General features: G+C 45.3%; 1 long non-coding RNA gene across 1 annotated transcript; it reads left to right on the top strand.

Annotated features, from left to right (window-relative positions):
• The first annotated feature begins 768 nt into the window (after positions 1-768).
• Positions 769-8293, top strand: LOC142601036 (uncharacterized). Its single transcript, XR_012834591.1, has 3 exons — positions 769-4690; positions 6091-6307; positions 7780-8293. It is a non-coding gene; the product is annotated as an uncharacterized LOC142601036 (long non-coding RNA).
• Positions 8294-11625: the final 3332 nt, after the last annotated feature.

Genomic DNA, 11625 nt, shown 5'->3' with positions numbered 1-11625 from the left:
ATTCTGTCTTGCTAGTTTTAGACCATTTCTCCAACGTATGGAGATAATTTTCAATTCTGATCCCATCCTCTGAAGTGCTTGCATCCACTCCCACCTCGGTGTCATCCACAAATTTTATAAGTAAGTGCACTCTCCACTCCATCATCTCTGAGGATGGCACAAAAATACTGTGCTAGGTAATAAAACATTCTTTTTAAACCTTGCAAAGATAAATAGTGAGTTAAGTTCTGATAAAGAACACTTCAGGATGAAAAAGGTGTAATTTAGCTCTAGGACTTCTAATCCCAGTTTGTGTGAATAGTTTGCATGTGCTACATACTTGAGTGTGGAAAAAACACAATCCTAATTTTAGTGAGGAGTTTTCTTCCCCTACCAGCCTAACTGCAAATGAAAAAGGACACTGGTAAACTGAAGTATAAAAAGAGCCATATTGTAGAGCACAAGATAGTACCAGAAAGAAGTTTAGCATTCAGGGAATGTGCAGCACTAAAATACTTGTCAGTGTTGCAGTATTTTGACATATAAGTGGGACACATCTGAAGCCTTATCTTTGCCCTCCATTGCCTAGTGCTAAGAATTGGCACAGTGACAGAATTCATCTTGCTTAGGAGTCAAGATGTTACAAGAACCATCTCTAGAAAAAAAAAAAAAAAAGAAAAAAAAGAAATAGCAACACCTATAGTAGTCTTACAGCCCTGGGTTGGCAATTGCAGCTTATATGCTTCTGACAAGCCTGGAAGGTTTTGTCTGAACTCAGAAATACACAGTTTGCAAACTTGCTCTCTGAAGAAATGTCAAGAAGCATTGGACAAAGACGATACTTTCCTTAGCCTTTGGGATGTTACCAGTTCTCCCAAATTGCTGTCAACCTTGCCACTGCTTGTATGGTTTTCCCATCTGTGTAATCAATTGACAAAATATATCTTTTTGCTTCCAGAAGGTATTCATCCTGCCTTTACTTGATGCTGCTTTTTCTATGTAGGGTGGAGATCTAACTGGAACAATGAGCTGAAAATACACTAAATTCCAATTGCAGCTGTTCTTTATGTTTTGGTTGGTTTTAGCGAATTTAATAGTTCTGAATGGTGCCAGATCAACAGCCTCCATACCGATGTTCCCTTTCTCTCCAATCGAGCAGGTACAGGATCAGTGCTGGCTTTACTAAGGCTTCCTTTCTGGGGTGTATCTCAGCCCAGCAGGATGGAGAGCAGCGTACTCGGTTGCGGTGAACAACCCACAATGCAAGTGCAAACGTTGATCACAACCTGTGCTGTGGATTCTGATCCACTACAAGTGGCCTGAGACCAGGCCATCTCACAGACAGCTATCGAGCGGCTTTGGGGGACTGAGTAGCCCGGCCAGGTCTCTCTGGCAGATCCGGGGAGCCCCGTGTGCTGTTACCAGCCGCCTGCGCCTGCCAGCTCTCCTAGCAGACCCATGGAGAGCCTGCTTGTGGCAGGACCAGTCTGAATGCTTCTTGGCTTTTCTCAAGGAAACAGAGGAAAATCTTGGCAGGAAGATTTACATGGGAAGGGGGTAACTGGTTACACACTGAAAAGAGGCCTTGGCTCAGCTGATTTATTTATTCAAACTTTTCTCAGCTCTAGGTAACGTCACTCCCCATGGGCCATGCAGAATAAAAGCACAGCTCTGGCAGGGTTTCCTACATTGAAGAGGTTCCTCTCTGAAGACTTTATTTCCTTTGGAAGGAGAAATTCCTCCACCTGGAAAATTGCAAATACAGACCTCTGTTGTGCTTGTAGGTGCGAGCCTTTTGGTTCTGCGTTTCTTGGGATGTCAGAAGCACATTGACTCCTCTCAGATATGTATCAGCTACTGCCTCAAGTTCCCAACAGGACCCTGCTTCCTCAGCTGGGGGCGTGGGGGGTGGGAGTCCTGTCAGGACCTCTTCTGGCTCTTGGAAGCCCTTTATTTCAAGGTTTTTTTCATGTGCAGCAGCACAGTAGAATTTTTCAAGAACTAAAACAATGACATGTGCAGACTGACCCAGACAAGTGCTCAAGATCTGAATCTGTTCAGGTCTTTCACATGCAAACTCCCCATCTTTCCTCTCTCTCTTTTCATGAGCTGATGGCTCATGAGATCATGGCTGATCAAATTCAGCAGCTGAAGTACCAGTGGGATCCTGAACTAATTTGGTGCCCCATCAAATTCTTTGATATAGCTATACAACAGCTCAATGTGTTAGCAAGTAGAGGGAATAAACAGTTCTCCTTAGTGTATTGGGCCTGCTGATGTTTTTTTGGCTTTTAGAACAGAAAATCTAACTAAAATAATAATCTTATGAACCGCCTTATTTTTCCTGTTATTATTGTTACTCAAGCACATAGTACGCTGAAGGTTACCTAGCCAAGAAAGCAGTGCAGACAGCGAGCAAAAGCTTTGGAGAGCCAGCAGAGAGCATCATGATCTAACCTGGGGAAACTGCAACTGCTGGGTTAATTATTGTTATTTAGTCACATGCCAGAAAACATGTGATTAATTGTAGCAAGAAAACGCACTGCCCTTCATCAAATTTGAAAGAAATCTGCCTACCAGGAAGATAGACAAACTCTGTGAAGCTGATAAACTGAAATAGAAGCAGGAAAGAGCAAGATAAATGCTAACAGTGGTCTTGCAGCAGGTGAGGCTTCCCATCACATCCAGCCCCTTGCAAGGTCCCATCAGAAAGCAGGGAAAACCATGACACCCAAGCACAGAGGATGTTGGGTTTTTTCTGGCTGAAATCCTCTACCAGTGGCTTGACAGAGCTCTGGGGAAGCGTGGGAGCACAGGGAGATAAATTTCTTAAGTACAGGGTTTCTCTGCAGTGCGTAGGTGTGTGCCTGGCTCACGTGCAGTGACACGGCCCTGTTCCTGATGGGAACCTTGCCTTCAGGTGCGACAGTGTCTGTAGTGTTGAGCCGCCGTGTGCTCTGCACTCTTGTCAGCCGGAGCTCTGGGTCTCAACTGCTCCAGGGCACGTAGCGTGCAGGATCCTGAAAGGGCAAATGACTCAGACAAATAATGGTTTAGGTGAGACACTGCTAGGCTTGGCAGGGGCTGTACTGGTTAAAGGCAGGATTTCTGCTGGTGGACTGCTAGGATTTCAGCTGGTGCTCCACATGGCGTACGACCTCCAAGGTCAATATTGTGTATGCACATTTGTCTCGCCACTGTCACGCTGCACCTCTGCGGGTACATCTGTGTCCCTAGGCAAGTATTTAGTGAGCTCTTCTGAAACAAGGACACACAAAGAATAGCTGGTAAATGTTTTATACTGTGCAGTACAGCCAAGGATGTTTGTTCCTGTAAGACTGTCCTGGGACATCCATCTAGAGGGGATGACTCAGGCAGCACGAAAGAAAAATAAGTGTACAGCAGAAGTGCTGCTTACAAAGATGTGATACCAGAAACAGAGTTTTTCTTGTTCAGCTTCACAGAGTTTTCTATTCCCAGCATCACAGCAGGAAGCATTACCTAAAATGTGGGGGTTTTCCCCTCCTTAACAAGTGATGCATGAGAGGCTATGGTGCAAAGGCATTTCCCTCATGCTGGGCTTCCTGACACAACCAGTATATGCCCATATGTAACCAAGCAGAGGGCATGTCCTGTCTTTTCTGATTCTCCCCTCCTCTTCCTCTTCCTCTTCCTCTTCCTCTTCCTCTTCCTCTTCCCATGCCTTCCTTACCCTTGCCTCCTCTGCCACCCCCCCTCCCTGCACAGTAGCCTATGGGGCTGGCAGTGGCCCTGTGAGCATTACCATGCACAAAGTCTCTGGTGGTGACAGTTTTTAGGGCTGTTCTGTGCAGTGTTTGTAGAAGTGCAGTACTCTGTGCAAAAGCCTTTTTTTTTTTTTTTCTCCACTGTGTATTACCACCTTTCAGTGAGAAAAGGAGCTATATGAAAAACCTATTTCTTTTTCTCAACTTACATCAGTTTTAACCTGCTGTAGTGACACAGCCTTCTATAGAGTTACTCCCAATTTACACCAGTGCATGTGAGATGACAATTGGGCAAAATATCTCTCTTGGACTTATGGAAGGAATGACCTTGCTGGGGAGTTCCTGAGCCCAAAAATGTTACTTCAATAGGGAGGGCTTCATTTACACCTGTATGTTCTGGAAGAATCTATTTTACAAGTAAAAGTAAAATCATTATTTGACTATCTTTCCACCAGGTGCATGTTTCTCTCAGTTCAGAAATAGTTTTGAAAACTAGAGAAAACAGTGAGCGACACTCTGGTAGAAAGAGAAAGGAAGAAGGATCTTAACCTCAGTTCACAAACCCACAGACCTTCAGCTTACAGAAACAGGATGGAAAGTTATTTTATTTGCTGTTTGACTTTTTGGAAGAAAATGCTCGCTCCTCTACCTGAAACTCTTGAAAGAACAAAGGGGATGGAAACTACACGGTCTCTGCAGGGCAATCCCAGTTTCTCTTTCAAATGATTTTGTTTGTGTGACAGGCATCAGGGCCAAGTTCATTGTGGTTCAGCCGTGTTACACAGGGGGTGGATCTTGCTACTTCTGTTGGAAAAGGAACAGTGTAAAACTAATTTCTCCAGATTTGCTGGTTTTGGCCCTGTTTTCAGAAATAGTATCTTTCATGATTTCAACAGATGATGATAAAGGTTTGAAGCCAAAAGGGTCATGAAGACTACAAACAGGGTCAGTTTCCATCCCCTGTGGTAAGTGAGCCTATTTACTGTCTGTTCCAAAGCACTGAAAGATTAAATTTGGGAGAAATCAATATATGACTTCTAGAGGGTATGTGAACTGAAATAGCTGTGAGCATCTCTTTTCCCTCTTACATGAAATACGCTCTTGAGTGTGATACAGAAGACCTGTGTAATTTGTTATCATGATTGTGGGATCCAAACACCAAATTTTGCAAATTGGCAAATATGCAAATGGACATGATAAAGTAACGTATTTATCGATGATATATATGCCGTGTGAAAAAAACTACTTTTCATTGCACAGTGCAAAATACTTTTGAGCAATATCCGGGAGTATAATCTATAGCATTGATAAAAATACATCACTGGAGTTTGTTTAGCCACAGTTGTAATGCAAAAAGCAGACACGGTACTAAAGCAGGTGTGTGGGGAGTGGCATCCTACACCCGGTGCAGGGGAGTCTCTGGGGGTGTACAGCACTGCTGACTGTCAGGCTGCGCTGTGTCCGGGAGGAATAGCGTGGATAGGTTGCTATGGGGCAGCATACCACTTTGAAGGCATGGGTTCCACTGTGTGCATCTGAGTGGGAGCCAACAGTATGAACACAGAAGAATGATTTTTTTTTTTTTTTAAAGAAAAGCTTATTCAAAGACATCTAAGCTGTATTCAGCCTGTCCACTATGGCACCTTATCATTGCCAGTTATTAGGATGCTTCTCCAGAAAACCGGAGACCTGCTTTCCATGTCTCAAGCTGAAAGCACTTTTATTTAACTCCTACTGTAAGGGAAGTGGGGAAGAAGTAAGGAGATGCTTTCTACTGTCCAGCTGAAAATAAAATATTTTATAGCAAGGAAAGATTTTTTCTCTCTCTCCCCCTCTGAATCATATACAGTCACTGCAGAGAAGCATTTGCAATACCTAGGTATCAGTCTTTCCAATTCAGACACTGCAGAGAGACAATCTGAATATGGTGCAGTATCTTTGAAAGGCAAAGGCCTATGTTGCTTCCTTGTACTCTCACCTCCCTTCCTACCACTTCTTCATTCCTCTCTACTTTTGTTCTTTTCCCCTTTCCCTCACATTCCCTGCGGTGAGCTGAGGATGGTGCAATTAGCCAGGAAATACTTTATTTAAAGAGAGAAGCAAAACCTGCTTCTGGTAGAACACTCTCACTTGCAGAAACCTCTTTCTTGATCTCCAGGAAAGTTATTGTAGGCTAATTTAGCTGTATTTTGCTGTAGCAAAGCTGTATCGTAGATAGATAACCTCAAATTACTTGGCTGTAGCCTTACTGAACTACATTATGAGTTTGAATAGACCAAGTACCAGTTGAGATTACAGCACCATTGTGTGATGTGTTCACATTTGTCTTTGTTGCTCAAAAACAGATGTTTGTATTATGTATTAGCAGGTAGTGTTTACCCCTACCCTCCAGTGACTTATGGGACTACAGCTGTGCACCCCTGCAACGTAGTCTTGCTCAAGAGGAAAGGATGGAATTTCCTGACCTGTCTCAGACAGTAGATCATCAGTCTTCACCACTCCTGGCAGATATGAAAGATCCAGCATGAGCCTCAGAATTCAGATAAATGCAATGAAGGGGCATCAAATTACCTCAATCAAAGGTGAGGTCATTGTTTCAGCAGCCGATTCTCTCTTTCATCTATCATCGCTCTCCCATGAGAGATGCTTCTGAGCCGTATCACATTTTGAAATCTGATCATCGGCCTACAGAATGCCGCAAGAGGTTTGTTTTGTGCTGCTGAGGTTCAGTCCAACACGCTAAATGACTCAGCTTGGGAAGAATAATTGGCAATGGGACTGCAGTTTGTACTGGCTTCTGCCATCTTTAGCGGGAGGCCTACCAAAGGCTGAGTTGTTCTTTCTTTGTCTTCACCACCCATAGGAAAAGAATCAGTTTCCTCTCTTTAGAGAACTGAGCAACTCCAAGGAATGTTGAACATTGAACTTTATTTAATAGAGAGGAAGGGCTTCCAGATTTGGATCATTTGTCTTGGAAGCACAAGGGCTTAAGCTGATACTGCAAACCTTTGTGAGAAAATGCAGTGTTCACAATATCTGCATCGCATGACGTAATGTGCTGATCGATTTCTAATGGGGAAACAGCACAAAAAAGCTGCTATCAGAGGAAACAGCCATTGCTTTATGCTTTAAAAGTGAAGATACTACCTTCTTGATATCAAAGTTTAGCATGAGAGAGCTTTAGTTCTTAAAGGCCTGAATGCATTCAGACCTGTCACGGCAAACCCTGTACAGGCCAGGCAGGGTGATGTGCTATTTTCAAGGTAAAATGTGCATGATACAATATTTGCTACTCGGGGTTTTAACAGCTCAAAAAACATTCTTGGAGGGTAACAAGATTTTCTGGAAGTGAGCCACTTTCAAATGCTATTGCCAGCACGTCTGCCTACTCTGGGTAGCATCAGAAACTGTGCTGAAAAATTAAACAAACATAGTTCTTGGCATCTAAACAGATGGGAAAGGACATGTTGACTCCCAAGTCTTTAGCTGAGGAGTAGTCTGTTTCTCATTGTTACCACTGTGCAGTGAGGAATTGCAAAACACCCACATAGATTTTCAGACCTGCTAGCTGCACTTAACCTTTAATCCTGCAAGTACTCAGCCATGAGCATATAATTTTAAACGTCTGAGTAGTCTGACTGACTCCAATGGGAATACGCACTGAATGAAGTTAAACATTTGCATAAACATTTGCAGGATCAGGATCTTTCACTACAAACACAATTCTTGCACTACAAACACAAACTCGGTTCGGGCTGAGTACTCAGCGCAAGCTCTCAAGGCATTAATAAACCTATATCCACACAGATGTATTTTAAATTTCACATTAATGCGTGATTTCTATGTTATAAAACATCTTATATTAGGCTAATGAGCAACCTTTCTCATGAGAGAGGAGGAATGATACCCTTTCTGACATAACTGCATACGTTTGAAAGAATGTAATCTGAACTGGATCAGCAACATACTATCTTCTGTGTATCAAATAGGTTCAGGCACCTTGATCAGACTTTTTGCCTTTTACAGCTTTTAAAACCTATTTTCTGTGTTTTAGACCTGATCTGAAAATCCTCCTTCCTGCCTTTGCAAGGACAAGATTGCTTGCATGAGTAAAGGATTTGACTCACTTATTCCTAAAGGGGAGGACTACTTTCCATTCGCACTGCTGGAGGATTTGTTCACCTCTGACTAGGTCATTTAACTCCAGAAAAGGATGAGTAACTTTTGTGGTCTTTACTTAGGAGAAGATGAACACTAACACTCTGAATTAGACTCTGGTCATGGTTGTGTCTCGTTTTATATGCGCTCTTAAATAATTTGGGTGAAATTCCCTCTGGTTTACACCCTAGCTAAATAGATCAGAATTTGGCCCATCGAATCTAGGTGTCTGCATTACAGATCAAAGGCAAAGTTTGGATGATTCCTTCTGCAAATTTCACTCCTATTTGTACTCTCACATGCTTGATCTCTCTTTTGTTTAAAAGGCTGTGGTTGATACAGAAGCATTTATATTCTGTGAATCATTCTAGCAATGCTGCTCTTGAAATATGCTAATATTTTCTTTTGAAATACACTGGAAAATAATTTAAAAATATCTTACATTTTTCTTGAATTCTTTCCTTTAATTGAAGTGTTGTTTTTTTTTTTTTTTTTTGGTTTTGCTTTGCTGAATAAACATGTTAGGACTTTTGAGGCAAAGAGGTATGTGCATGCAAATGCATTGTAATAGAACAGGCAGCTTTTCCTAGAGTTAAAGCAATGTAACATTTTCCATTCTAAACCTCTGTGTTTTCTGTGGTCTCTGAAATATAAATGATTCAGGATGAAATCTGCCGGATTGGCACTTTGTCCGAATGTGAATATTTTGGAAAGATTTGAACAAAACTGGTTCAGCCAGTTCAGAATATCAGGAGAGTGGGAAGAAAAAAAAAAAAAAAAAGTGTTTCTCAAGCTAAGTAGGTTCTTACAGCCTGTTTGGAGCATTTCTGTAACTTTATCAGCAGAAGGCTGAAAAATGAACTCTGACATGGAAGTAGCCTTGCTTGAAGTAGACGTGCATTTGCTCGTTCGAGAAGAAATTAGTTTTGATTTGGCTGAGTTATAAACCTTTGAAAACTGCAATTGAGCATGTGCAGTGGATTATTTCAGTAAGCTTGTGAAGTGTGCGGCTACAGAAGGATTTTCTGTACATGCATGGCTGGCTAATTTTGCTGGAAAGGGAAAAATCTATCTAAGCACATTGCTAAAATCAGTGAAAATACCTGGGGCTTCAGGGAGACCTTTGAAGACCGTCTCAAGATCTTTTAGACTATGAAAAGGGCAAGGAAAGATTCTGTAGGCTTTGCAAGGTGTTTAAAGAGTAAGTGGCCTACAGATTTTGCAAGGTTAAATGGGATTACGGTTCCAGAATTGGGCATTTTACACATGCAAGCATACGATGTTTTCTGTGGGGAAGCATGTCATGTACAGCACCCTCTCCCTCAGCAGATCTGCCCGGTGAAGGAATCCCCCAGCAGCAGGGAAGCTGCTTCTTTGTCTCATTCTAGCTGATGGTAGAGCTTAAAAGGCAGGATTTTATCAGCATGGTCACAATCTTGGGCTGCAGAGCCTGCTCTAAATTATATAGAAAACCTTGCTAATTAAAATTTAGCCTTTGGGGTGGGATGTGTGTGTCCTTGTAGATGCAGGCACAATCAGTGCTTTTGCAGGAACTGCTCTCACTTGTATCGAACACATTTTGGATAAATGAAAAACTCTCATCCAGAACATCTGCGTGTCTCCTGGCAGCTCATGCTTTTGCATTGTACCTCGCTTCAATAGATGCCAGTTATTTGTTTCCAAAACTTGTATTTTGCACAAATTGGGTGTCTCTCTCCAAGTCCCTCCAAAACCAAGAGTCGTAATGCTGAGTTTATTGAAAGAGTCATTTGCTCTGAAGAGATCTCTTTATTTTACGCTCCCTGAAAGAATGCTTATTTGGGATTTCTTCCTTTGTCTTTTCACCCATCCTGTCTCTCCATCAGGGCTCTGGCAGGTGGGAAGGTGTGCAGTTATTCACTGAAATCTTTGCATGCCAGACAACTTCTGCCCAGGCCGTGCCAACACTGACACAAATCAGCGTCTGACGAGACTGTCAGCAGAGTGACTGTGCCGCCGAGCAGGTGAGCTGTTGGTGCCATTTCTTTTGGCTGCTGGATCTTTTCCGGCTCATGCAACAGAATTTCTGCCAGAGCCCTGCCACATCCTGGCACGGCATGGTGAGCAGTCTTCTACAGAGGCTCTGTAGCCACTGGTGAGGCTGGACTGGCAGAGGTCTGACGTCGGTATAGACAGAAGGAGGACAGCAATGTGCGGTAGAGTCGGAATGGGTGGCAGTAAAACAGCGTATTGAAAAAAAAGGAGGTGAGATGACAGAGAAAACTTTTAACCCCCTGAAATGTTCTGTCTTGAGTGGATACCATGGCTCTGAAACAGAGGTGCTTTTTAATTGTTAGGGAATGTGTTTCTTCCATTTTTAGTTTTGCGTTCTCATATCTTGATGTCTCACGATGGGTAAGATAGCAGTGAATGCCAAACAACAGGAAACTCAGTGGCATGGCAAAAGAGCAATGATGTGAGCTGTGCACATACAAGTCAGCAAACCACAGTGAGAGCCAGCAGCAGTGTAGCGTCTGTCCTGAGGTGTTTAAGGGTGGAAATGGGTAAGCAGAAAGAAAAGTAATACCAGGCAATGACCCCCTATCAACAGACCAGCCTCTAAAGGTAGAGCCCCACTTGGGTCAACCTCCTGGGAAGATCCAGGCAGAGTCCCCCGGAGGTCCTTGTAGCCCTGGGTAGGGGCGACCACACTTCCAGAGCAGGTACTGCTATCTGACTAATGCAGTGATCACGGAGGTGCAAGGGGAGTGGGTGTGTGACCTCAGCGGGATGGTGTGGTTTTCAGGACCTTGATGTCGTCCACGAGGCCACGGAAGAATGCCTTGAATAACGTGAGAAAGGTGGAAACTTATCAAATGAGGTGCAGACACTTGCCATGCAGAGGAGACTGGACATCACCCAACATGACTTGGCTTTCTCACCTTTGAGGTTTAATGAAGACCAGCCTCACTGCCTACCTCAGGTGACTTCAACACCACCTTCATAAAGCATGTGAGACACAGAGACACGACTTGTGACCAGCCTGGAGTGTCTGTGGAATGGTGGTACGGGTGGGAGCGAGACAACCCAAAAGAGGAGCGACCAACACATCAGTGCTGTACTGCGGTGCTCGGACGCTGCACCGAACGGGGGTGCAGCCACTAGCAACCGCTGCCAGCCGGGATCACCCCTCACGGCAGAGGTCCCGCTCCCGGCGCTGCCTACGCCCCAGCTCCGCAGGGGGCCCGCGGACCGATCCACGGACCGCGGCCACAGACACTTCGCCGCTTCTGGCCCGAGGCAGGCGGGGGTGGGGGGCAGCGGGCCGGGGCCCGGAGCGTACCGCGCCGGCGAGGCGGCCCCCAGAGCGGCTCCGAAGCCACGCCGCGGCGCAGCACCCACCGCCCCCCGCTACGGGCGCGGCCCGACGCCTCTCCCCGCCCGCCCGGGGAAAGCGCCGCCGCAGGGGCGGCCCCGCCGCCTCAAGATGGGGAAGCGGTTACCCCCCGCCGCCCGGCATCCGCCTCACGGGCGCTGGGGAGCCCGGCGGCAGGGAGGGGCCGGAGGAGCCGGCCGCGGGACGGGTGGGCGGGGTCGGGCCGTGCCGTGCCGGTGCGCGCCCTGCCGCCGCGGGGGACGCGCAGCTCCCGGCCCGTGAGGGAGGGGGCGATGGCCCGGCCGCCGGCCCGGCGTGCTGCAACCATGGCGACGCCGGTAGTCCCGCCCCGCCCCGCCCCCCTCGGGGCCGAACGGCGCGGGATTG

Source organism: Balearica regulorum, chromosome 3 (assembly GCF_011004875.1).
Source record: "Balearica regulorum gibbericeps isolate bBalReg1 chromosome 3, bBalReg1.pri, whole genome shotgun sequence".
NCBI classification, from domain to species: Eukaryota; Metazoa; Chordata; class Aves; order Gruiformes; family Gruidae; genus Balearica; species Balearica regulorum.
The sequence above is the reverse complement of the archived record's forward strand: the minus strand, read 5'-3'. Positions and strand labels throughout refer to the sequence as shown.